This window comes from Manacus candei, unplaced genomic scaffold (assembly GCF_025592945.1).
Source record: "Manacus candei isolate 608988 ecotype Guabito, Panama unplaced genomic scaffold, ASM2559294v1 h1tg000062l, whole genome shotgun sequence".
Lineage (NCBI taxonomy): Eukaryota > Metazoa > Chordata > Aves > Passeriformes > Pipridae > Manacus > Manacus candei.
Window position 1 is genome coordinate 1,354,421 of NW_026138110.1, and position 23,482 is coordinate 1,377,902.

Below are 23,482 nucleotides of genomic sequence, written 5' to 3' on the forward strand. Positions count from 1 at the left end.
GGGAGAATCTTTTTTAAGAAGAAGCCTGATACCAAAACAAGATTAAAGTTGACATTTTGACTGTAGGTCCTTCTAGCTGAGGAATAGATTATTAAAATACTTTTAATTACAAAAATCACTCAGGTCTCTTATACTACAAAAAGTACCATTTTAGAGGATTGGGCAGTATACACTCAATGGAAGAGTTCACAGGGATTAATCTGCCCACTGGGATGCCAGTCAGCCAATTTGGTTCTCTCAATGGCTTACCTAGTTCTGATATACTTAGTACTGAATTTGATCATCAAAGTCCTGTAAATCAGGTGGGATTGATACTCTTATAACAGCTCCACTTGTTTTTCTTTTTCCTTTCTTTAATTAAATAAGAGAGTTAGTGAAATTGCATTTTCTATCTTTGCTGTGCAGACCCACAGAGCAGGTATAAAGCTGTCTTTGATGTGCTTGCTACGAGTTCACGATTTTAATCTAGCCAGATGAATTGCACACCTATATATTTTATGACAGTCACAGTAGCCAGCCTGCAGGAGCTGCTTGAGAAGCATAAATTAGCCATATGCCAGGGGGTTTCATTAACAAACATCTTAATATGAGCATTGATCTCACTGAACGTGGCACCTCGGCTGTAATAACAATGTTCAAGTTGCTCTCTTATGCTTAGATGTGCATTTTCCTCTTCAGCAGATAGTAGAGTTATTGAGCCTTCCACAAATAAACCATGTAAGAAGCAGCTAAGTATGTTAAGAGCCAGCTCCTGGTCTGCTGTAAATGAGTGTGGATTTGCTGACTTCAGAGGGGAGGTTCCTGCCATCCCTGTCCCTATGAAAATACAGGCAAGCAAATAGCCCTGTCAGCTCAGGTCACACCGTGAGGGCCCGTGCTCTGCTCAGTGTGGCAGCTGCAGTTGAAAAGGAAGTACCTGTGTGTAGACAGGACTTGAAAGAGCTGCAGAGCACTCTGATAGTGCTCAGATAATGCTCTGTGAGCTGGGAGCACTATCACAGACCATTCAGAGCAGCAGCATATTTGTAATTTGTGTGCATCACACTTGACCACTGTGGGATCCGAGACAAAGTGTCTCCTAGCTGAATGCTAACCTGCTCTGATCCTATGCCATTAATACTGGTGTAGACATATAGACACACATTTTATCCTTAAATATAAGACTGATATTTTAATAATTAAAGCTATAACACTTAAAAAAAAAGTAGGATACTCAAAAGCTCGGAGTCCATCTGTTTAAATCGAAGATGCAGAAGTTTAGAGTATGAAATTCTTATGGGCAGTTTTCAAAAGGGTAATTTCGTGACCAATAATTAACACTTCAAGTTAGATAAACTAAAATAAGGAACATGCTATAATTTTAAGAAGTAAAAGCTAATTGCCTATTAAGGGTCAGGGAGCAAGAAGAAATTCCTTCACTGCTAACATCTCACAGGTTGCTTGGAGGTAGATGATGGGATTCCATCAAGGAAATCATCATCCTTCTTTCTTTATGCCCTATATAGACCTTGACAGTGGATCATAGGACTTAGCAGGGACATTTATAGCTCTTCAAGACAGATGGAAGCAAATCTGTGGACTTGGTAGCAAGTATTGTAGCCAACACAGGGGAATCCATCACTTGGATAAGTGAGTGACCTATTCTTGCTTCCCACTCTCTTCAATAAGGGCTTGACAGACAAGAATTCGTGCTATGTGGTGCCTAAACTATAAAAAGTTTACGGGAACTGTTGGTGAGTAATCGAGCCTTGGTTTGCACTATTTCCTGCAGTGTCCAATGCTCTGCATGTTACAGTTCTGTTCCCCTGATATCAGACTTTGCCAAGAGAACAATCATTTAAAAATGGGCCAGTTGTCTGACAAACATTAGCAAATCCACCCTTTCCTCTGTAGCTAAAAAGACAATTATATCTTAAAAATCATACAGTATGTTAACCATAATGCTGAAATACTACCACTCGGCTTTAAGAAAAGAACATTAAAATATTTCCTTATATGAGCATGCACACACTCACCTGAACTTATTTGCAATGTTCCTCATGCAGATAAATCTCTTGCCACATCCAGTGCTCGTTAACAGTTCCAGATTTCTCAGAAATCAATAGTTATTCCAGAGAAAGCAGCTGGATTTGGAATGGGATCGTTTCATTTCTTGAAATCAGAACATGAAATCAGTTAGTCGCAAAACAATATTTACCACTTTTTGCAATCTCTATTTCTGATTTCTACTCTGCTAAATTTCTAGATCTGAATTTCAGTGGATAACTTTTGTTTGATTCCTTACTGGGATCTGTTCTCCAGTTAATGTGCTGTGTCATGAACTTAAGGACATACACCATCAATTTATATTCATTATTTTTCAAATAGTGGAAAAAAAGCCTAGGCAATATTCAGCCTACAAGCTTCTTTCCAATTTTATCTTGCTTATTCTGATATGTTTCCAAAAATCACAACTCAGTTGCATATCAAGATATTCTCAAAATTACAAAAGAAGCTACTAATAGTTTGGAGACATTTTCAAATCCTTATAATTCCACCACTTAGAGAGAATAATTTTACAGGGATATCAGTGTTTCCATGATTTCTGAACCTGATACAATGGAATATATCCCAGAGTTGTTAATCCAGTTTTGCAGATGGATAGAAATTATAAAAATATTTTTAAATGTCTTTTACACCCGATGCTGATTCATGTTCATCATGTTATCTGGGTAGTTGGCTGGAAGCAAATAGTCAGTTTTGCATTAATTTGTGAACAAGCAGCATTAGCAACTGCAAATGATGCTAATGATGCAAATGTAAAAAATGCTTGTTATGAAATTAAAATCTCTGACAGTGTACCAATATTGGATTTTGAAATATTCCTGATGCAGCTTTGTTGGTGTCTGGAAAATGATCTAGCAAAGATTATTGCACTTTCAACTGTAATAACAGACTAATCATTCAGAATATTTGCTGCTTCCCTCTGTAATTTCTTCTATGCTACAGGAGACCTAGTGGTGAATTTAAAAGGAAATAACCAATCTTGTTAGGTTTTCTGTCACTCTCATATAATTACCATGAGCAACTGTTTTTATTTTTCTCTAGATGTCATTATATTGCTTTACAAAAGTCTGTGCATTTTATAGATACAAAAACATTTGAAGAATTCTGTTCTTTCATGTTATGCTGGAATTGGTTTTATGTTTTTATGTTTTATATCCAAAAGGGCAGGATGAGCAGTTGAGAAGATTCAAATACTGGATTTGTGTTTCATTAGTGGTTTATCCTTATAAACTAAGTTTCTTCAGGCTGAGTTTTATGCTGAAAACAAGGTGTAAGTCAACAATACTTTGGTTACCATTGCTTTGAAAAAAGTTTGGTTGGTTCATTCATCCCGTTGCTCATTCAATGACTGAAAAAACTATTTCCCTTGAAATGATGGGTATGTGATAATCTAATGAGGAAAGTAATGTACTTCCATTTTGGTTTCTCATTAAAATAGTAGAAATAGAAGGGACGGAGGAAAAAAATAAATTTAAGTCTATGCTTCATTTTGGTTTGTGAGCATTGGGAAAAAATCCATTTAAAATTTAATTTTCCCTTTTTTCTCCTTCCTTTTAGGCCTTGAAGGAAATACTTACCTTTCCAGCCAGCAGGTGAGAAATAAATATTCATACAGAATTGAGGAGGCAATATAATAGGTCTGTAACAGCAGTTGTCTCCATCTGTTGCATTCTGCTCATTTTACATTATAATTTTCCTTTAGTATGGAGTTGCTGTACTTTTGCTTTCTGATCACACACTTTTACTCTGGATAGCATCTTGGATAGGAAGACAGATACAGCTTGTGATGGAGATAAAATCCTGTCTATACTTCCTTTTTGAGCCCTGATAGCAATTCCTGAGGATTTACTAGTTACTTTAATACCAGCTTTTAATCAGCCAAACTTGCAAACAGACTAAGGAGAAAAAAAAAAGATACAGTGTAGTAATATTAAATGTTATTAAGACAACAAAATCAAGAGAATATTGAGACTTACCAAACTAATAAAGTGATTTTTATTGACCTCTGTAGTTCATTTTCTATACAGATTCAAAGCAGAAATAAGGAGTTCCTATGGCCTACCAGCAATACCCTGTGTTGTTTTAATAGTTCTCTGAGGTTCACTGAAAACAGGAAAGCCAGAGAAGATCATAGGGTTAAACTGCAAGTTTTCCTTTCATTCTTAAAGTTACCAAGTGAATGCTTCTCATAAATTTCTGTGTTACTCTGTTAAATATATTGGATGAATAACCATTTTTTCCCTGCAAATCTTTGAAGTATGAGAAGTAGAGATAATTTTAAAACTATTTTCTCATACCAGTGAATGGTATGAGGTATGTCATGTGAGGAGTGCTGGCAGACTTCGTGTATTAAATCTGACCTATCAGTGAGTTATTTGCTGGGAATTTATTGTAAGGAAAAATGAATACAAGGGAAACCAACCAGTAATATTTTCTAGGAGAATCATGATTTCTAGGATTCACAGGAGAATTGTGATTTAAAATTCTTACCTGTGGGAAGTTGCCACTTCTTTGTGTGTGTGATTTACCTTGACAGTTTCTCAGATCTGCGCTTGTTACTCGTCCTAAAATCCCAAAATGGCAAATAATATTTTTAAGCAATTTTTCTGTTAGAAAGATGAAAGAGGAAACCTTCCTGCATGACACAGATTAGGGATAGGAATGCTAAATAACTCTACAGCCCTTCAAAGTTCAGTCTTTGAGCTTTCTTTGCCCAAAAATTATATCGATGCAGATATAAATAAATACTATTAATGCTTTAATCCTCTATCAGAACTCAACTTTCATAGTCTGCAGGTGGAATAGCACCATAGGAAAAATTGCAGATTAGAGTTATGACTGGAAATTTAAGCTTTGAAATAAGAGGTTGTTGGCAGATACACTGAGCTTCAAAGGTACTGTACTCAGTGCTGGGAAGCTGGCAGCTGAGATTTCAATGAAATATGTGGAGAAAATAATATCAAATAATATGATCTCTATATACTTTTACAACACAAGCACAAATAAAAGATTATTCTCTGATATTACAGTGTGAAATATAGAAGGTAAAGCTGAGTACAATATTCTGGCAAGTAAACAGGCAGAGGAGACAATCTTACCTGAAACCAATGTATCAGAAGGTGTTTCAAACCTGTAGAATTTGGAGAGATCAAGGTTCTCCAGGCACATTCCTGTGCTTCTCTGCAGTACCAAAATCTAACAGAAAAAAGAGCTACAGCAAGTAACATCTAAAAGTATTTAAACATATTATTGCCTTATGGGTACATCTGTGATTAAGAATGACAAAAACACTTGAAGGAGAAATATTCAGAAAGATACTTTCTGTTCAAATCTTAAAATTAGTAATATTGTTTCACACTGGAATTTGGGAACTACGAGTTTCACTCTAAATGGCGCTGTGGTTGTGCTCTGTAGTTCTCTGGGAACTCAAGGAATGCTAAACAAAACTCTTATTCACCAGTCTGCAGATAGGGTTGGCAAGTGTCTGGTAAGGTCTGCTTGCTGACCCCTCATCAGCCTAATTACAGGAGGTCAGAGCAGGGACAGTATAAATTGATAATTATTTACATACAACGTTGCAGGATAATTGCTTGGGTTACACTGTCTGTCAAGGTAAGTGTTGGAAGTGCTTGAATGGCAGTGAATATTCTCAAGCATACATTTTTTTTCCTCTTAAGGATCTGATTCAAAGCACATTAAGGTCAGGGACCGATGAATTTCAGTAGGTTTGGTATCAGGATCTGAAAAGTGCAGGGTGCCTGAATTTATCTTTCTTTTTTTGGAGGAAGTGCACAGCACACTATGAGCAGGTGATCTCTGATATGGCCCTCACGAGAGGGGCAGTGTGTTTGCTCTGCAATTCCCTTGTTTCTTTAAACTTCTCTATGCATTTCCACATGCATTATATCCATTAATTTGTTTATTATTTCACAAATGAAGCATTGTCTTCTCTACAAGGATTGCCCTTTGCAGAGAATCTTTCTTCTCAATGTATTTCTCTTCTATTTCCTTAAGCACCACTCTTACCTGCTGTGTTGGACCCAGACCAGTGCCTCACATCACAAAGGTAAATCAATGCATTGAAAATGCATAATGTCTCTTCCCTACATTCTTAAAATCATGGAGAATTTTTATGATCATTGCTTTAAAGCTGAAGAATGTGCATTGGTTTGGGTTTTTTTCCCTCACTAAACCACTTATAAAGATGGAGTTTAATATTTGCTTGACAGTGCTTCTGGAGACAGACAGGATGTGGGCTTGTACAGATTCAGAATATTCTGAGCAATTGAATCCACTTTGGCTTTAGATAAAGGTATGTAATGTAATGAATTTGGTAATGTTCATTCTTATTTTTAATTTAAATTAATATTTCTGAGTTAAATATAAGTTACATAAAAAATGTCCAGCTGTAACCTCTACCATTGAGAAGATAGGAAGGAAAAACCTGACCTATAACAGAGATTCCTTCTGCAAGCAAACTGCAAAGAAAAATCATGTCAGTTTGATGTAGCCTGCACAGTTGTCATCTGAACATTCCAAAGTAATCACACTTTGAACTGTTCCTGAGTTGTAGCACCGAAATCCAAAAAACTGGGATGCAGGTAGGTGTAGGTATTTCGCAGGATATTTGGAAATACCTTATTCTCATGCTCTTAAATGAATAATGTATTTAATGACAGAATGAGTTTTACTCCGGAAAAAAAAATTAAAATATTTACTGAAATAGAGTTTACTACTGAAAAAACATTCTTTTCTTGATAAATACATAGCTGTCTTCTTACCAGCACACAAGAGAGCACTCAGGGCATTTCTCTAAGCTATTAGTGACTTCATTGAAATGGACACTGAAAAGACTACTGGTTTAGCTCCTGTAAATGTTTTTAGTTAAGAGTAGGGAGACAGGTGAAACTGGAAGAATTACAAGAAAAGCTATTTATTAGCATTCATGTTATAAATTGTTGTCTCTGTGCATGACATATTTGAGAACAGTGTTTTCTTTCCTTGGAATAGCAAAATCCAAATGCAAATGTGAAAGAGGAAAGAAAGCATTCTAATTCTCTTTATTTGCCTCTACTGACAAAGCTTAGTTCTTGATGATCTGAGCAGTTTTACAGTTAAGAATTGGTCTCCAATATTAGTAAATTCAAGGAGATTCGGATTTGCCAGCTGGCACGTTCTGAAAAATTGGGTCATATAATAGCATGGTGCAAATCCTCAAACCACCTCAGTATAAAGTTGTGACAGATGCTACCTCTTCTCTAACACCAAACATCTCATGGCAAGCACTGTGTGAAACAGAGAACTTTCCCTGGGTTAGTCTGATCTGTGTTTATCTCTAATGGCAGCTGCTAAAGTGCCTTGGCTAAATAAACCCTTGGTGCAAGTCAAAATGGATCCAGATCTGATCTTCTGTTCTTTTGGATGTACTTTTCATGTGTTTGCTGTTCTAATGTTTCAGTCCTTGTAGAGAATTTTTTAAGGAACAGAGTTTTTACAAAGCAGTTCATTTTTTCTTCTTCTTTTTCTTCCTGGCATGAAATATTCTTAAATTAGACCCATTAAAAATCTACTGTGTTGCTGAGAGTGCACATGCTGGAATTCTTTTCCCCCACTAATGTGAAGTGGGAGAAGCAGGAGTATCATTATATTAATGGATTGTGGGAAATATCCTCAACTACCTCCCCAGTTTACAAAGCAAAATGTAACCATGTACAAAACCATAATAAAAGCAATCTGGCTGCAGAAGGCTGTAATAAAAGCATGATAAGTGAAATCCAGCTGCATATCACCATGACAAGTAATTCCTAACTGAATTCACTGATCCAAACTCTGCTCTCCTTTGTAAGACAAACAAGACATTGAAGCTGTCCTGAAGGCTCTGGGATGACAATGTGCTGGTGGTAGAATTTCACTCAGGAGTAGGGACTTTCTGAAGTGTGAGACTTATATGAATCAAAACCATGCTTGTGCTGGAAATTCTAGGATCTACAAGAATTTCCCTCCTAAATCCACATATTAAATCCTGCTGTTAAAAAAGAAAAAAATGTTTATTAGCAAGCCAGTACTGTTTTCCTTCCAATTGTTCTTTAAAACATTTTTATTATACCTAAAAGGTCAGAGAACTTTGACATACTTACCTGTTTCACGGTGTACAGTGAGTTGTATGCATTGAAAGATGCAAGATTATCATTAGTACTATGACCCATGCTGTGAAAATACATTCTAAGTGACAAACATCAATAAAACAATATTGGATTGGAGTCCTGATAATTTTATAGTTTTAATTTTTTTCTATGAGGAAGCAGGTAAGAGGAAGTTTTGTGAAATGTTTGTGAATCATCAACCAGCACAGGAACAATTAGGTCTTATAGGATTAATTCTGTCATAAGGCCCATTTTCTCTCTCTTGTTTATCTGTCTGCATACCTGAATGAAAGTAATAGTGAGAAGGGTTACAGAAGGCAATTACCTAGAAATTTTTAAAATCTTAAATCAAGAGAGATTAGCTGGATGTAGGGAATAAATTCCAGGCTGACTCCCCTTATGCAAGACATCCTAATGAAGTATTGTTTCATAATCAAGTGATGACAGAAAGGATTGGTTTCACCCAATGTAAACCAAATGTATTTTAAAACATACAGTTATTTTACAAAAGTTTAGGTGTTGCCTGCTTCATTTTCTCTTTTCAAAGACAAAGGGAAAATTGCCATGCTGCATCACAGTAATTCTTGTCATTGAACTAATTATTACAGTGGTAGTGTAGCAGTAGTCACTGTTTGAGCAATTTCTGGCCAATTTATCAATATCAGAGTCTTAATAGTTTGATTAAAACCAGAGGCATATGTCAAGTGGGACCCTAATTTTCTTCCTAGATGATAATAGACATTTGCCAAAATGGCTCAATATCAGATTTTTTTATTGGCAAGTTGAAAACGTGTCATAACGAGGCACGAAGCCAGAGACTCCGAATGAGCTGGCAGAATGACAAAAACCAGAATTATATTTAAAGCAAAGAGAATAAAGCTTCTTCTGGGTGAAAGATCAAAATTGTTTCTGGCATAAAAAATACCTATTGCCAAGGAGGTGTAAATCCTGATCTCTGCTCTTACTGTGTCCAAGGGCAGTCATATCTAAGACTGAAACAAATTGGTTTGTGGATGTAGATAATACAATAATGCAGATACACATGCAACAGGCCCCACCAAAGCATCTTTGGGTTCTCCATTCTCCTATTCCCAACTTCTAAAGCATAATGGTTTTATCTGGCCCTTGACTTTACATCTTGGAGGATAATGAAGATGCAATGTTCTGGCTTGCCAGTCATTCCTTGGTCTTGGTTCAAACCTGAGAGAACAGGGAGGGTGGCAGGAAGGCAATGATCATCCACTTTCTTGTAACTGTTCCCTTGGGATTTGAAAGCAGACACAATCTTGCCTATCAAAGAATCCTTTTATCAGGCACAGGCAAGCTGAACATGTATTGCCCTCTAAAAACAGATATGTGCCTTTATGTTGTTTTATACAGACAACAATAATGTCAAGATAACATAAAGCAAACTAATATTGCTGAAAATGACACAGTCATTTCTAAAGACAAGGCATCTTTGGGGTCCAAATACTGAAATTCAAGGAGAAAAAGATGAGAGTTTGCATACTGGTGAAGATTTTGATTTTGATTTCAACAGCAAGTGCAATGAACACGTCCAAAAAAAGTTTCTGTCTTGAAATATGCAGTTAATTCAGTTCCTCACCTCTGTTTCCCAGTCACAGCCTTTCCCAATTAGATTTCTATTTCAGTACTGTTTCTATAGCAAGGAACTTGCATAAAAGAGAAGGAGTGGGAGATTTTCAAAGTACCCGTGCTAATTAGGTGTCCAGCTCTCATTGATTTTGAATGGGAGCTGGGTCCTTCAGAACTCTTTATGCCTTTGAAAATGTCTCCTGTAATCTCTCCCCACTCTCTTTGTGCAGCCTCTGGCGTTCAAAGGCTTCCAGCCCAAAGAAGAGACAGCACATGATGCCTGGTCTCCATTACCCTTCCTGTCAGAACTAATATTTACAGCTGGAAGGTTTCAAAAGGATAGCCTATACGTTGTTGACAGAAAGGAACTTTAGGGCTGTTAATATTTTACACATTAACTCCTTACCTGCTACAACGCCTGCTTCTGTGTGACTTTAAAGGTTTCAGCAGATCTGTGTGGATTCAGTAGGTTTGTCCTTGAAGGACTGTAGCATCACTGCTTAACTGTGATAAATCATCTTCAGAAACATAACACTAAGTCAGAATCACAGATCTGAGTTATTTCACTACTTTCTGAAACTATGACTCAATTATAAGGCCACATAAGCTGGGAATTAGTTATTCCATGTACCATGCTCAAATGTTCAAGATTAAATGTCATATATTTAAATGCACAGGTATGTATTAGATCCCTTTTGATAATCTATTTTACTGACCAGCAGTTAACAATTATTTCCCCAAGATTTTAAGTATCCTCCTAGTGGTTCTGAAAATCTGCTCAAATAACCTAAAAAGAAGTACTGAGTCCTTTCAGAAAGCTTTTTCTAGGAAAGGATTTTGTTTATTTTAATAGCTAAAGTGAAGTACAGCACAGTGAGTGTTCACTGGATGCAGCAAAGCAAAGCTTGTTCACCTCTGACTCTTAACTGTGAGGGATATCTTGACTTATGGGATAAGGAGAGGGAGAGAGACAAGAGGGGGAGTAGAGAGAAGAGAGAGGATTCTGTTCTGCAGATACCTGTAATAAGAGGTTCACACCCTTAATCCTGTGTGTCCTAATAAGGGCACATCTTGCAATAAAATACAAATTATGAGTCTAAATGTAATTCCACACCATTGGAAATGTCACAGGAGTGCTTCTCATTTTGTGCAGGTGAAGTTCCTGTAAAATTTAGAAGGCAAGAAAGACTCCTAGTTAGGCTCTAAAAACAAGTAGAAGTTCTGATTAAAGCCTGGTTGAATGCCTTGCTGAACAAAATGTAATCACAGAGTACATCATGTGCAATCAAATTAGAAAGGACCTTGTTCTCCTATCTGTTCACCCATCTATGGTGAAGTAATTGCTTCTTCAGAATGAAATGTTAATAATGGCCCTTTAGACTTCGAATGCAACTAAAATGTTACATACAAAATAAAAACCCTTTGGTTGCAGCATTCTATGATTTCAGCTGCTTGGAACAACTCAAATTGAAGTCTCTGGTTTTATGTCACAAGGATGGCCTAAACCATATGTGATGATGGGATAATCTCAGAAAGTTGGCAGCAGTTGTAGTGTTTCTAATTTTAGTCACACCAAGTTAAAATAAAGCTGATAAAATTAATTAAATCTAATAAAAATATTAAGAGGTAGGTAAAACTCAAAAAACCCCTGTGAACAGCACAGTGACAAACATTAATCAAGACTCTGATTACTTTTACAAGTGTTCAGTGCACACGTTTAACCTGGGCTGAAACTGTAAATAAGTATTACAGTACTACTCTTATTGAAACTCTTGAGAAACAACCTCAAAGTCATGGTTTAACATTCAGAAAAATTAACAAAAAGAACTGCTCTTATTTATCCAAATCATAAAAGCAAAGCTAAATTTGGGATATTAAAGAGTACTTTTGCTGTGCTTCAGTTCTTTCAGTATTTAAACAAGTTTCCAACATTTACTCAGAGATAAATTTATATATTTTAAAAACCCTGTTTTATGGAAAACTACATGTTTCATTAGATGGATTATGGAAAAATATAGCCTTTTATTAGAACATAATCATTAGTGCTGCAGAGGTTCTATGAAAATAAGCTGTTCCTAGGATTGTTAGGTGTTAACCTACCTTTTTATTAAATTAGTGGTCAGAATGAAAATCTATCTTAAATCATTCATCTCATGGTTCGTTGGCAGTCACAATGTCTTTTATTTGATCTTTAAGCAAGCAGTGAGGATTCAAAGAAATTTCTGTTAATATGAATGAAAAAAGACTCTCTGATTTCTAATTGATAGTAGTTCTTGAAATTTTAAGGATATATTTCTCTTTTTCACCATGGTGATTGCCTAGCTACAGCTGTATTTTCTGAACTTCCAAAGACATAAAAAGAATGAAAACCTTACCTATGTCCATAGGTTTTTTTAGATAAATAATTTTAATTTTTTTTTTATATTTGCAATTCACCTAAGCTCCATCAGAAAGCAGGAAAAGATGTGGCACTGCCACCTTTGTGACTGTGAGACAATCATTGTTCCTGCAATGTTTCAGCTAACCTGCAGTGCCTGCCCTGAAATAAAGCACACACAATTGCCTGAGGCCTATGCAAGAGGCCTGGATTTGTCTTTTGTCCTAAATTTTCCAAAATAAATTGAATGAAAGCTCAGTGATCACTGACATTACAGCCATCAACAGTACATGGTGTCCCAGGCCAGAGTTCAGGGAAGGGGAGGAAAACAAGGAGCCTTTTTCAAGGATTTTTTTAGGACATCTTTGGTTTTACTTGCATCAAAGGTTGCCCTCAAGCCTACAGGAAAGTATTTCATTACTGCCTTGTAACGTTTTATGGTTTTTAGAAAATATTGCCTCTGTGTTGGACCCAACATTAGGAAAAGTATAATTTCCATTTTTGGTTCTGCATCATTTCATCTTCCTGAGGTAAGGAAATCGAGAGCTTCCTCGCAGCCATTTGTAGGTATATTGCACAGATTTCTTCCAGGAAAGCAACTGCTGAATTAATCTGTTTTAAAGCGAGCTGAGATTTAATCTCACCCAACCATGACTAATACAAAGATCACAATACAGATAATTTTCTAGATCTGCACTTAGACTTTCTTTCCCTTTTGACAACAGAGTGGACCTTGGACAACTCTGCCTTTAATTTCTGCTCTTCAGCCAGGTCCAAGCAAGGAACCCAAATCCAAGAGGAGAGTTCAGGGTAGCATAATGGCCTGTTTCTGCTTGGACTTTCAGGAGATGGAATGTTTCAGTCATGGGATACCTAGAACAATCTTGATAGCTTTAAGATTTAAAATTAAAATGGGTGCTTTCAGGCATATTGTTTTTGAAGCTGTAAGCAATAGCATATTATTGTTCACAGGATTTTATTCATTCAAATGCATTCTAGCAATAGAGTTTAAAAGGATGTGCTGATCAAAATCATGAGGGTTTTAGTTTTGAAATTTAATCCCAAGTCATTGAATACTAATGAAAAAAATACACAAAATCCCAGCATTTAAATAATAAGACTTTCATCTAAAAGTGCTAATTCATATGAATTCTCACACTGTATCTCATGCCAGAAGTTTTGAGCAAAGTAAATCCTTGCTAGTCCTGTGCCTTCTTAGTGACTTTTGATAATAAATAAATACCTTTTTTTCTAAAATGGTTTTGTCCAAGAAAAAAAAAAAGAATGGGTAAAAAATCACCTCTAGGTTTGTGGGTAGAATTTTAAGTTGTTTGTTTGCAGATTTTTATTTCTTGTTTAATTTAAGGGATTCTTGTTTAATCTGAAAATTATCAGTTACTAATTTCACTGCAAGAAAATAATTTGCATGTTTTATACCCACCTAAGCCACTGGCACATAGGACAACAAAGGTCTCACAAGTGTACACATTTCACTGACATGCACATGTGCCATTCTTCAAGGGGAAAAATTCATATAAGAACACTTTTCAAATGCAGGGAACTTTTACTTCTTTATTAAATCAAAAATAAGCTTAACATTAAGAAAAAAAAAAAAGAACTACCAAGAAAACCCCAAACTTCTATTATTCTGATATTTTGAGGATGCTGATTTGTCTCATTTATTTAGAACAAGAAACAGTTTAGAATGTGATAGTTTTGAGTTTGCTCTATTTAAGAATTCTTCAGAACCCAGAGTGGGCAGTGGGGATAAGAAAGGTAGGAGGTGAAGATGACAGGGCAGTATCACCAATTCAATTTAATCTTAAATTCCAAAAAGCTTTTCAAAATCAAATCAAATATAAAGGGGGAAAATTAGCATAAGAATCACCAGCAATAAAAGTAAAGAGAAAGAATAAAGTAATTGCTTTTCACCAAAGTTTAAAGCAAAGCAATAACAGAGAAAATACTGCAGCTTAGAAAATGATTTGCCATTAGGATGATTCATTTCTAGCCCATAATAGGTTTTATTTCCCTGCTTTGCAGTAATGCATTCATTACATGCCCAATTTTGAGCAAAGTTAGCCACAGAATCCTTTCTAAATATACAACAGTCACTCTTCAGCTCATCTTCAATGCTCCAATGCATGACAACCCAGATGGTAGCAGTGTAGCACGACAATAAAAGGTGCACAATAGTTGTCTAGTACTTTATTATTAGCTGAAAGAACAGGCTAAAATGACAGGAGTTTATTGTATAATTCATTAGTCCAGACTCTGGCCCTTTTGAGTCAGCATTCAGATGCTGTTCAGTGTCAGAAGCAGGTGTTTTCCAAAGGCATGCCCTGTGGAAGGGTTCATGTTGTGCTAGAGCTGCCAATCTGGTGGAGGCCTTGGTGTTTTGGTGCATGTCCCGTGCTGGCAGTCCAAACATGTCCCGTCCACACACCCAGAGGGATAACTGGAAACACCATTCCAATGTAGCAATGCTTTTACAACATTCCTGGTGTCACATACACAGGGGGGGAAAGCTGTATCCAGTTCAGGCAATGAAATAACATCCTAGGAAGCTGGGCTTGGCTCTAGTTAAACCCAGCAGCAATTCACTGCCTTAAATTCTTACCCATTTAGTGGTTACTGTCAGTACATTAATTTTTAGAAGAGCAAAGTTTTCCAAACCTTTTTTTCCAAGGGTAAAATCCTGAAGAGAGATCCTATTTAACTAACTTCTTAACTCAAGGATTTTTTGTGAATTTTCAATAGTAAACACATCTAGTATCCTTAAAGTCCAGGGATATGGTTTTGATATCCTATATGAAGGAAGGCCGTGGCTTTTAAGTTCAGGTTCCCAGGACAGACAGTCAGCAATCACTCCAAGAAGTTTTCAAAGGCCTCTCTGTCTCACTCTGCTGACTATGAAACTTGCACATTTATTTTAATCACACCATTCTTTAGAGACCTTAAAATTTGGGTGAAATCTGTGTGCATTTGTAACCACATCCAAAACACCACATTTTGGCAGGTGAGTGCTTCATGATCACTCAGTTCCAAGAAGCTTTCAAAGAAACATTTTAAATGAAACTTTTGTTTTAGAAAGCTTTTGAAGCACCTGCTTTTTTACAGGTTATCAGTTGTATGTTTTATGGGTACCAACCTGTAAATATGAGGAAAGCAATAATGTGAGGAAACATGTAACAATCTACTTGTCTTGAAATGCCATTGTCAAAATAAAACAGATGTATTTTCAACTCTAGGATACAGCAGTGGCAAAAACATAACACTGCTGAAGTCAATGGCAGAAATGTCCCTGAGTTCAGTAGCACTGAGATTTCATCTCAGAGCTTCTAATTTTAATGACTTTACATATTCATTTGCTACCCTAAAATGCTACATTAAGAAAGACAAGCATTTAGTTATTCTGACGTGCAGACCAGGGGAGCAGGCCATCTGGCATCCAACAAAATGTTATGATTACTGGAGACTTGTTTCCAAAATATGACTTGCTGAATTGGTATTTTCATTTCAGCAAAAACAAACAGGTTAAGAGCTTTCTCTTTGAGGTTTATTTTATTTCTGTACAATACAACAGATGGAAGTGGCATTCACCCCACTAAGCAGGGGGATTGAGCCTTCCTGTGAGAAGTCTACCAGTTGAAGTTCACAGCTTCATCAAGAACATATTCTAACTTCTGGTATCATTTCTTGAACAACTTAGAGCTTTGTGCATTGTGTTTTGTCTGGGAAACACTCCAAGTTTCGGAGACCTGCTCTCCACTAATTTAGAGTGGATGGCATTTGAAAAATAAAATGTCTTTCTAATAAGAGGCTGCAAAGTCATAGCAAATAAACGCAGTCAACAGTGCACAAAATGACACATCTGTGGCCAAGAACACCTTTGTGGAAAGGCACTGGCTCTTAATTAGTTGCCTGGGAATCTCTGCTGCTGTTTGACAAAGTCTTCTTGCTGCAGTTTGGCTACAAAATGGAATTGGTTTTAACCTCATTTATTGAAATAAAGAAAAAAGAGATGCTATTAACCCCATCAGTTGCAAAAAGCCACTGACTCACCTGCAGCCATGTTAGGTTCCTGACTCCAGGCATCTAGTCTAAAATGAAATCAAATAACAGAACACAAAGGGCAGTGGCATTAGGTCCAGCTTTGATTCCTTCCTTTAATTCCACTTCAGTTGGAAATCATATGTATTAAAGGTAATAATTCATTTTTTTCTCAGCAGTCAACAAATTCACATAAATAAAATCTGTATTTCCCATAGTTCTAAGGTGTTAAATTCACATAAATAAAATCTGTATCTCCCATAGTTCTAAGCTGTTAAAAATGACTGGACAAGTTATTAACTGTTAGTGTTCTTCCCAGCAGTGGACAGCACTTCACATTCTAATGAGCATGCCATGAAAAGAGCAAACATGGTACATTTTTGGATTGTGTGCCTAGATTCAAGACATTATGAGAGATGGTTACAATAATATTTTGCTCTATATTTGTAGAATAAGTAAATGTACAGAGAAAGAGCAATAAAAAAAGGAACAAAACTGAATAATTGTGCTGCATTCTAATAGATGACAGTATTGGGTATACAGTTACAAGAGCCATTTTTCTGAGGCGTGAAATGCTGAAGATACTAATTTAAGAGGTTAAGCTATAAAAGTTTAAAAGCAGAGTGATATTAAGAAACGGAAAAAATAGGCTAACTACTGAAAATACCATTATAGCTGTATATATTTGGCTGTAGAATGCTATTGCCAGGAAAGGTATAACCTCTGCTCTCAAGTCCAAGAAAACACTTTAAATAAAAAGTACCACAGCAATAGAACCGAAAGTCATGCAGCTTTAGGTGAGCTGATAAATACCACTGATTTTTATGCTTATGAGAACTGCAGAATGGGAGTATATGTGGGGCATGTAATTTCAGTTTATTGCAATTTCATTTCTCCATCCCTAAACTGGGGATAAAAGTAATGCTTAAACACATTCACAAAGGGCTGTAAATGCAATTTAGGCAACTAAAGGCAGCTCTGCAGTACAGGTGGAAAACCCCACAACTTAGATCAAAGATGCCAAAAATACTTTCAGTCTTGTCTAACCCATTGGGACTTTCAGATTTGTGTTACCTGAAGACAAAATCTGAGAAACTGAAGTATTTTCACCACCTGAAGTTTAAAGAAGAAGGTGGGCTTTGCACTCAGCTTCTGCAACAGTCTATGTATTGTGGTTGTATCAAGTCCAACTAAATCAACAGATGTTAATTTAGATTGGAAGGACTAATATAATGCAGATTAATGTTTGTCAGTCAAATTGATAAAGAGAACATGACTACACTTCACATGAAATTATTTCTCCAATAAGTAGTTAATTTGCATGTAGACAGTGATTATTGTTAGTTAATTAAATGCCACGTGATTGTTCAAAGTGCACTGATACTTGTGAAGCAGGTAAGTCATAAACAACACAGTCATGGAAGCATAATTTGAGACACATTTGTTTGGACTTGCTGGTACTGGAATATTCCTGGAAATGGGACACATGTGGACAGTTATTTTCTGGCTGTAGTACTAATGTGGTAGCAGGACTGCTTTCCTTTACAACTAAGAAAGGAATCTGCAGTGTGTGTTTTAAGTTATTATTGTATTTCCCGATCTAGAATCTAGATCTAGTGACACAGAGTGGGCATCTTATTACTTCATTATTTTGGTAAAACAGAAGCAACTGCTGACAAAAGGCATTTCTCCATATGCTCTTGATAGTACAGGTGATTTCTTCTTTTCCTGAGGCTCCATTTGTGGCTAGAGAATTTTACATTGACAGCTGATCTTATTTTGGTTTGGTTTGGTTTCTGATGTTGATCTTTACTGATCCTTCCCTACAGTGTATCCTTGAATTTGAACAGGCAGTTTATTGTGGAGGAGGAGGAAGGATGTTTGTAGAGGAAAAACAGGAGCAGAATTAGAAGGCTTAATGGCCTTTAAATTCTGTCATAGCAGTTTAATTTCTTATTGTAGACTTTATTTATTTTCCTGGCATCACCTGTCATCCTGATGAGGGTAATGATTAAAGTGTGGTGCAGAGCATGATACATATGGACTTCCTTTAAACTAAAAATAGGCTCCCTTTAGCTCAGTGGCTTTTCAGTAGGTTTTTCATTTTTCTTTGATGACTTCACGCTGGTTTCCATTTTAACTTAAGAAATAGTTCAGCAACTGGGAGTACACAAATTCTGCCAGGGATTTGTAAAGGCACTTAGTGACGTGACTTTTGTAGAAAGAATGCACATCTTCTAAATGTCCTGCGTGTAAAACAGCTATTAATCAAAAACTCCCATAAGTAACTACAGAAACAAAATTGGAGTCACCTGCTTTATTCAGAAGGAGCTACTTGTAATGGTGGAAACTAGGAATATTTGAGCAGAATTGAACACTCTCACAGAGCTGAAAGACTGACTGATGCACTAAATGCTGTGAAACTCAGCTGGAAATTCTTATTTTCATGTTGTGTTACAAACCTGACTGATAAGGAAATCTTGGTTGACTCTTTAGGAAAAGAAAATCATTAGGGGTTTTGGTTTTTTTTCATTATGTCCCCATTGAAATCTTTATTTATCCTGTATGAAGAAAACATATACATGATTTCTGTTGAAGAACATACATAGATGTGTATCTTTCTGGTTGGGTTGGGGTTTTTTTCTTTACCAGCACCATTGTTGCAATCCCTGCAAGGAAATTGTAATTAAGTTTTTAATTAATTATTATTATTTCTATGCTATTTCCTATCTGAACACTAGTTTATGGTAGGCAAAGGCATTCCATTAATCATCCCACCCTGCATAATGAGCAGCTTTGCTAATAGGACACAACAGACTTCAAAGTTATTCAGTCAGCAGTCTGAATAATGACATTTTACACAAAAATCTAAATAATGAGCATGTAACAAAAGCAATAAGGTGGATTATGGCTTTTTACTTTTAAGCCACCATGAATGGATAAATGGAAAGGAATTTAATTACGTTTTATAAGTAATACAGAGTGTTCTGCAGGTTCCTTAAAAATCAGAATAGGTCAGGGCACCCGGTGCTTTAGAAGAATATGAATTTAAATAATAGATATAACTGCTAAGGATCAGCTTCATTGGAATATGTAACTTTGCATTTGCATTTTTGTGGAAAACGTCTGCAAAATATTGCTTATCATAAATTAGAAGGATGTTAAGACCGTATTTGACAGATATCCCAGACTCAGCTTCTAGTACACATTGCTGCAACTTACATTAAAAATATAATATAATATTATAATATAATATAGGCATCAAGACTGTCAGAATTAATTCAAGGAGCATCTGGACACTGCTCTGATTCATACTGTTTAAATTTAGGTAGTCCTTTGAGGAGTACAAAGTTGAACTTGATCCTTATGGGTCCCTCATTATTTGAGATATTCTATGATAATATAACATAAAATAACAAAAAAGCAACTTGAGAAAGAATGATGTGTGACTGAATGTAATTTTTTTACTTGTAGAATTATATTGTTTTTTACTCCTACTACTTGAGAGAAGCAACATTAAAGGACAGTGTTCCAGTTTTATTTAAAACACCATGAAAATCGGTCTCAGAAATGTTGAAACTAATGGCAGTTTTGTGGTAGGTGTTACTGCAAAATAAGAATTTGCAGTAATTGAAAATAGGACCATTTGGAATTTGACTTTGGATGTTTTGGAAGGTGCACATTGCAGGATCATGTGTTTTTTTTAGAATATCTCTCATATGTATATGGGAAATAAAAATTATCTCTGATGCAAAATTCTGAAAATATTCAGGTGGAGCTTTATAGATCGATCAGTAGTTTATGAGACAGCAATTTTATAATCATGTCAGCAATGAAAAGCTTTGCTGCTGCCATCTGCTCTTCAGGCAGCTGTGCTAACCTTTTACCTGTCTGAAAGAACACAGGTGCTCTCTAGAAAAAGGCATCAGAATTGTATTGAAAAATATTACTTGGAGCTGCTGGAAAAATGCAATTGTCAAAAAAGCTGAAGCAATAATGGCTACAGGACAACTTAGAATGACTTAGTTATGCTACATTTAAGAGAAATCCATTACATGAGACCAAGAAAAATCTGCGAAGTAAAAACTAATAACTTATCTACCACGTACTCTAGGAATGATATTTTGCTAACTTACCCAGTAGTAAAGCAAAATGTTGGAAATTATTTGCACTCTCAGTAGGAACATTCTTTTATTTCCCATTCTAAATTTCTTATAAAATTCTATTATGCTTTATGGGACCCAAAAAAATGGAATGTTGCATGAAAAATAGCTTGTGGCAGAAACAGAAAAATATAGGCATTGATCTTGGCACCAACACCAACACCTTGCAAACAGATTTCTAGTAAATGTTTTACACGTCGCTGATTTCACTAAGTCCAATTAAAAAATGTGAGTCATAAAATATATCTAGTTATCACAACTAGATGTATCATTTTCTCCCAGATTTTTTGAAGTGAATTCTTTAAAAAGAAAAAATTCTTTTAAGACCTCAAAACTCTGACGTATTTCGACTTTAAATGCAAACCGTGAAGTTTGTTCTGTCCCCAGTTAGGTGAGAAGCAACTCAACCAAAATCAATAAATACATTTCAGTTGTAAGAAACCCATGCAAGAAGAGACTGGGATTAGGATTTCCAAGTTTATCTGTTAAAAGGGGATTACTACAAAGAGCAGAAAACCTATTGAGCTTCAGAAACTTTTTGCTGCTTATAAATATCTGAGGGTTTAAGTACCACTTCTCACAAAACTCGTTGCTTCAACTGATGAAATGTATTTTTAGCTCAGAAACACATCTGCTCATACTATGAGGTAACTCTAAACTGAACCAAGTCTTAAAAGAATGATCCTATCAGGTTTAATTGTTCCGTAACAACATTAATCACGATTAACTCATTTAATATTAATTTGGTTGTCATAAAATGCTCTAAATTAATTAGCTTGACCTTAATTTTGAAGGATATCCCATAAGTGCCCGGTGTAAAAGCTTGGCTTAGAGCAGAAGGCAGGCTGGGCACATGATTCCTGACTACCAAGTTCAGCCTTTGTACTTGAAAGAGTTTGGAGTATTAAAATGTTTCTCCTGTTTAATCTCAGCCAGTAACATCTGTATTTATGGTCAGAGTTCAAGAGGAAGTAAAAGATTCCATCTCAGCTGGGAGAGATCTGCCCAGATGTTTCTCACAACTTGTAGTCATCTCTGAACTCTCTAAAGCAGATAACCTGATCATTTTAACATCCAAATTCCATTAATTTTACCATTTCAGATATGGAAGAACTGAGGTGTGGAAAAAAATGATAGATAAGCCCTTTAAAGTAAATATTTTAGAACATTTTTACTCACCTTCTCAATCCCACATCAACAACTGCATTAAACAAGTAAAGCTGTTTTACAGCACTCAGAATTCTAGCAGGATTATCATTATAGCAGGCTTTTCATTTCTTTTGTTCTGTATTTTTTAATTGAACTTTTCAATAAATATCGATGATCTTGCTAAACAAGGCTTTTAATGCAGAGGTCACTGACTCATTCTAAACTGAGAGATACAGATGAATACTTTAAAAACAATAGTTTTAATGCCAATATTTGATACAAAGTAGCTGATGTATTTTATTCTTTTCATACACTAGATTATGCATTCTCCTTACACTGGCATTTCTGATATATTTTTTGAGAATCAATTTTTGTCTTATGTAAATGGTCCTCTGGAGGATTTCACAACTAGAGGCAGCAGAAATCAAACATAAAACCTACCCTTAGGACAAAAATATTGTCTGTTGTTTGCACAAAAAACAAGCAAAATAAACTGCTGTTCGAGTCTGTCCAGAAAAATGTCCTGCTGTTTTGTTAAAAGTGGGACTTACACCTCATGGAATCAGAAAAGACAAGCAGCTCAGGCGATAGAGAGTCGATAAATCACTCCTGTTCTTTACCAGAGGAGTCTGCGTGTACACTACATACATTTTAAAATTAAGAAGCAGTAGAAGTGGGGGAAAAAAGCCCTTATGCTGTGAGGATCATTTGGTAACAAGTACAGATGCATCTCAAAACCACCTGAAAACAAGACAATTCCCTGCTGCTGAGAGACCGAATTTTGAGTACGGTTGAAACTGTTAAAGCACAACAGCAATTATTCCTGTTCATTCATTACCAACTTATGCCTGGAAATAATAATTGCACTGAACCCAATGACCACATGAGATGAGCAGAGAACATTCAGGAGCTAATAATTCTGTTTAGGTATGTTCCTGATTGCTTTTGGTCTGCAGAGGATACAACTGAATTAAGTAATTTCTAGCTTTTTTCCTATTACCCAGCTAAGTCAATTTGTATAAATTCAGCCCAGAGGTTCCTATAGCATATCACTGTAGTATAAACTCAAGTTACACTGATGTAACTAATAAAATTTACTCACCACCTTCCAAGAAACAGGGATTTGAGAGATCCATGGTAGAAGGTACCTTCGTTCTACATAAGGCTTCAAAGAATGCCGTAAAGAAAATTAAATTACTTGACATTATATAGGGCTCATTGCGTTACAAGGCTCATTATATTTTGTCAAAATCCAGGTTTTATTTCTTGGCATCTCTTCAGCCTTTATCAGTACAGAGATTCTGCTTCAGTTCTGTTCATCATCATTGCAACCCAGATTTTTTACTGTCACCACATGTGCCATCGTGTTCCTGCTTTACACCTTCCCTTCTGGGGAACCTTCTCATTTCCATCCAGCACTTCAGCTTTCTGCCTTCAGAAAACCTCTCTCTTTCACCTTACCAATGCAAACTGCTGCAATTCTTTAATTTAGCTGCTTCCAGGGGATTTTGACCACCATCTCCAGGCCCAAGACCAGATCTGTTCTTGTGCCCCGATGTACAGACGTGTCCTGAAACCAGCTCCTGGCAGGTTTGGCTTCAGCACTGGCACTGGTACTATAATTTAAAACTCTGTGTTATCAGACCCTTCCAACATTTCCTCACATTTAGGTGTTCTCAGTATTTCTCTCTCTTTTTTTTTTTTTTCAAGGCAATGTATTTTCCAAGTTAAAAACCAACTCAGATTTCCCTGATTTTCCCTGCAATCATTTTTGTTAAAATACCAAAAAAAGGGGGCAAGACTATTCCAAGAAACTTTAAATTAATGTGCAAGAAAGGGACAAAAAACCTGTTTCGTTTTTTTTGATGATTTAATACTTAAAATGTTTTTTCTGTTTCTGCTGCTGTGCTTATGCCCCTAATATGCAAAAATGTGCAGAATTCATTACCTGCTGC

General features: G+C 36.0%; 1 long non-coding RNA gene across 2 annotated transcripts in view; it reads left to right on the plus strand.

Annotated features, from left to right (window-relative positions):
- Positions 1 to 23,482, plus strand: part of LOC127478755 (uncharacterized) — a 48,724-nt gene that overhangs the window by 19,956 nt on the left and 5,286 nt on the right. For both annotated transcript variants that reach the window (XR_007907330.1, XR_007907329.1), the window contains exons 4-6: positions 3,604 to 3,638; positions 6,061 to 6,112; positions 6,276 to 6,358. This is a non-coding gene — a long non-coding RNA (uncharacterized LOC127478755). The remainder of the gene's footprint in view (positions 1 to 3,603; positions 3,639 to 6,060; positions 6,113 to 6,275; positions 6,359 to 23,482) is intronic.